This window comes from Panthera pardus, unplaced genomic scaffold (assembly GCF_024362965.1).
Source record: "Panthera pardus isolate Hobbes unplaced genomic scaffold, ASM2436296v1 HiC_scaffold_21, whole genome shotgun sequence".
In the NCBI taxonomy this organism is placed as follows: Eukaryota; Metazoa; Chordata; class Mammalia; order Carnivora; family Felidae; genus Panthera; species Panthera pardus.
Window position 1 is genome coordinate 34,202,022 of NW_026526777.1, and position 4,693 is coordinate 34,206,714.

Genomic DNA, 4,693 nt, shown 5'->3' on the forward strand with positions numbered 1-4,693 from the left:
TTTCAGGCCACTGCTGAGGGGTGCTGGGAAGCTGGAGGCCTTGAGACTGAAAACTAAGGATTCTGGGTGCCCAGTGTTGGGAGGATGTGTCCTGGGGACTAAGGCCCTGGGGGAAAGGAAGCTCCTGCTTCTGACTGAGTAGGACCAAGGTGGGGCCCCGGCAGTTCCCGGCGGACTGCAGCAGGTGACGGGAAGACCATTCTTCCAGAAATTGCCCACGATGGATGACTTGCCAGTTCAGAAAGCAGATCCCTGTGTGAGGGACTGGCCCTGTTCTGGCCTGAGGTAACTTCAGGGCATCACGAGGCCCCAGTGACTAGGGTGACCATCTAATCTATCATCCAAACAGAGACGTTTTTGACAGTGAAAGAGGATGTTGTTGATAACTACCAAACATAAACAGAGTCTGTCCTGGGCAAACCGGGGTATCGGGTGGCTCAAACCTCACCATTACTCCGTGTCCATGCCCTCTCCTTAGATTTCTCAATAGGAAGAGATGAGATATAATAGACTAGAAAGAAGAAAGAAAGAAAGAGAGAGAGAGAGAGAGAGAGAGAGAGAGAGAGAAAAGAAATGGAGGGACCACAGAGATCTGCGGCCCAAGCCCGCTGGCATTTCACAGATCGTGATCTTCCTAAATCGGGTGGGGTTTAATTATAGCCACAGAGGAGTTGTGCTCCAGAGCCGGGAACGAAAGAACGTTTCTCAGAAAGTTCCATTGCTTGGCTGAGGTTGGGGGCTGCCTGCATGGAGAGATAAGCCGCACTGACAAGCCAAGCACAGCTCCGTGCCTTGGTTTTCTGCAGCTGAAATCCTGGACTTGTAACAAACGCCAGGGAAAAGCCGTGCACCTTCTCTTATTGCAAAATCACATCAGCTTCCAGTTAACTGTCCACAACCTATGCAGATCACTTGAACAAACAGGTCTATTGTTGATTCATGAACGAGCCCGTAAGGAGCAGATCATGTGTTACGTGCCAGCTTCTGTGTTAATTTCTGGAGCTGTGAAAACAGACAGGGCAATGGCCCCATCTCTTAAGGAACTCTTCAATCTTTCAGGGGAAACAGAGGGCTAAACAATTTGGGCAAGGACGGAGCAGCGCTGCTTTGGTGGAGAAACCTGTTCCTGAGCCTCTTTTTTCAGAACCGTGGAAGACTTTCACAACCTCCCCGTAAACAGACGACAGTTGTCCATGTGGCAAAGCCCTGGCTGAAATGGTGCTGAGAATTACTGGGAGGCATTTTGGAGTCGTTGTCAAGAGCGTGGGGGGCTTTGGAACCCATCAGACCTGGATCTGGATTCTGGCTCTGCCAAGCCCCACATTGTGCACCTTCAGCAAGTTTCCGCGGGCAGATGGTAATGGTGCCTACTTCATAAAGCAGTGTGTTAAAGCTTTCATGGGCACATGAATCACCTGGGGGTCTTGTTAAAAATGCAGATTCTGATTCAGGAGGTCTGGGCTGGGGCCCAAAGTTCTGCATTTTTAACAGGCACCCAGGTGACGTTAATGCTGCCCGTCTGAGGACCACGCTTTGAGTGAAAGGGCATAGAATCGTGAAAGATCAAAGAAGCTCTGAGCACCGTGCTGACAAGTGGTAAGTTAAGTACTCAGTAAATGTACCCTATTACTCTTCAAATGAAATATTAACATGTTTATTTAATATCATTTAAGTATCTCTCCATATATTTCTTATTATCCTAATTTAATATAAAATTTCTTGAGTCAGGGAAAAGCTCCCTGTTACATTTCTTGGGTACCACGCGGTGCCATGTTTTTTTGTTGTTTTTTTTCATGGTTCACGGCAATGGGAAAATTCCAGAAGAGAGGAATGGGAGATTTAGAATTTGCTTCTAATACCACCCCACATCCTCCTGTCGTGAGGGGTGATGGGAACCCATTGAAAAGTCACATGTCTCCTGCAGAATATATCTAACTATGGATACTGTGAAGGCATCACTCCCAGATCCGATACTAGCCGTAAGGAGAGAATCAGGGGTTCAGATATCAAAAACATGATATAAGTCTTGATATTTTCATAAACCTCGGTGGTTTTAAGATATGGCCCCAGATTTGTTGAGACTCCTACCGCTGAGAGGCGGGCTGTGTATTCCTGCCCCTCGCATCTGATCTGCCTTGATTGTGTTGGCTAATGGAGGACGATGTTGGTGCTGCTGGGGCACTTTGGAGGCTAGATCAGAAGGTTCCTGCAGTGTCCTCCTTTTGCTCTGGGAATGCCTGCTCTCTTGACGTGCTCCCTCTCCTGGAACCCCGCGGCCACACACTATATGGAGAGGCCCCATCAGGGTGCTCTGCCTGATAGCCCCAGCTGGACCCAGCCTTTGTGAGTCTGATCAGGCACCAGGCATATCAATGAAGGAGCCTCCAGCCATCTCTTATTCCCCAGCTGAGGCCCCACAGCCGTGGAGCAGAAATTAACCCTTCCTGCTGAGCCCCGACCCACGGAATTCTCCAACCTGATGACATACTGGTTGTTTGATGTCACTATGCTCTGGGGGTCAGCGAGGGGGGATTTGTTACTCAACAATAAGTAATTCAGACATAGAGCAATATTTATATTTAGAATAAGAAAGCAATAGTGAGCCCTTCTTTGCGGATGTTGAGTGTCATGTGGTCTCCAGTGCAGAAACTATAGGTAAGCATCAAATCTCGAACAACCTCGGTTTCAATTCTGTGATTAGTCTATTATGTCATTAGAAGAGCAGGAGTAAAGAGTGAAAGAAAAACAAAATAAAACCAGGCTTTGGCATCAGACAGATTTGAATGCCAAACTTAAAACGTTATCAGTTGTGTGAAAGGCAAGTAGGTTCATTTTCCTTGGTCTCAGTCTTCTGATCTATCAAATGGGATAATAATACCTAATGCGTAGGGGTTGCGGGAGATAGCGAGTAAAAATAATTATAATGAACACATAAACAATTGCTATTATTCCCCAAAATATCTCTAGGGAAAGATGTGCACTGATTATAAGTGCATAGAAAATGGGAGCCTAAGCACGTGTGGCGGGGATGATAAGTTTCCGAAGAAGCTGTCCCCGAAATTAATCCTTCACATGACTAAGAATAACTAAGATATTCTCAGACTTTAGAATTTCAAAAATTTCCCCCGAATTTTGGGGACAGATCTAGGGGGAAACAAAAGACTTCTAAGAGCCTTATAATAGCCAAGACAATCTTGAAGAGAAACAGGTCTGGAGCTCTTGTATTATTCGATATTAAGGTCAATTATGAAGGTATAGCAACTAAGATCGTGTGGTTTTGGCGCAAGGAGAGGCAAACTGAGGAACGGAACAGACCAGAGAGTTCAGAAGTGCACCCACACGTGTTCGGTCACCTGACTTATAAAAAGCGTGCTAACCCAGAGACTATGAAGAAAACAGAAGAGGAGTAAGAGGTGTGAGGAGGACAAGGATCAGGATCTCAGAACCAAGGGGACAAAAGAACTTCAGGGGGCCAGCAGAGATCAGCAGCGTCAGGGGCAGCCGGGGTCTGTTAAACCGAAAAGTTACCCCGGAGTTGACTTTCAAGTGACTGTTGTAACCCAAGTGTGAGCTCTTTCAGCAAAGCGGACAGGGACCAGAGAGGAGTGGTTTGCAGAGCGAGTAGAAGCCATGCGCTGGAGACAGGAAGTAGAAGGTGCTCCTCCAAGAACTCCTGGTGAGAGGGGAGGCAAGACGTTCACAGCAGGTGTAAGTGACAGGAGTTTCTTATTTAGTCGTCAAAGACAGCAGCGGCTTGGGGATGTTTATACGCTGAGGACACGGCGAACGTTGGGAGAAAGGGGAACATACGTGCCATGAAAACATATGATATCGGCCGCCCGGAGGAAATTCAGTGTCTTCTGGGGAGAAAGGAGGATGGAGAGTCAAGAGTAACATGTGGATAAACTGTATTTTATGAATCGTTAAATGTCTCCAGAAACTATTATATTCACATTTCAGTTGAAACAGCCCCGATTCTTGGACATCCTCAGTTATCTCTCAAAGGCATTTTAGCTGCTTAAAAGTATATTTTGGAATATTTCAGCCATAAAAAAGGCTATAAAAAGTGATGTAAAGAACTTGTGAGCCTTCTCCCTTAAGAAAGAGAACATTATCGACACAATTAAAGACCCCTATTTGCCCTTTTTCCGATCATAACTCTGTCTCTCCTCACTCTGCCTGCAAAAAATCGCCATCCTGAGTTTGGTGTTTATGTATTTCTGAGCATTTCTTTATACTTCGAATACATTTGTATTCATCTCTGAGTGATATTTATTGTATTACCCATTTGTACATTTTAAATAAATGACGTTGTATCATGGGCTTTCTTGACCTTGGTTTTATCCCTCAAAATCTTTGCAAGATTTATTTGTGTTGACATATGTTTATTAATTTGTAGTGATGCCTGGTATTCTAATATGTGCACATATAATCTATCTTCTCTCATATTGATGAATATTTTCAGTATTTTCCAATTATAAACACTAACATCATGAATATTCTTGTACATATCATCTTGTACATATGTGCAAGACATTATTGATGGTATATACGTACCTAGGGGTAAGATTGCTGGATTGTTGGGAAATGAACCCACTCAACTTTAGTACGTATTCACAAATTGTTCTCCAGTGTGGGTGCCACTGTTGATAAATTTGGGGGAAACCTTAGTTATTATCTCTTCAAATATTTC

The 4,693-nt window shown here is 44.8% G+C and overlaps 1 long non-coding RNA gene across 1 annotated transcript; it reads left to right on the forward strand.

The window, feature by feature from the left end:
• The first annotated feature begins 569 nt into the window (after positions 1-569).
• On the forward strand, positions 570-4,319 carry LOC109255225 (uncharacterized). Its single transcript, XR_002075142.2, has 2 exons — positions 570-1,596; positions 2,968-4,319. It is a non-coding gene; the product is annotated as an uncharacterized LOC109255225 (long non-coding RNA).
• Positions 4,320-4,693: the final 374 nt, after the last annotated feature.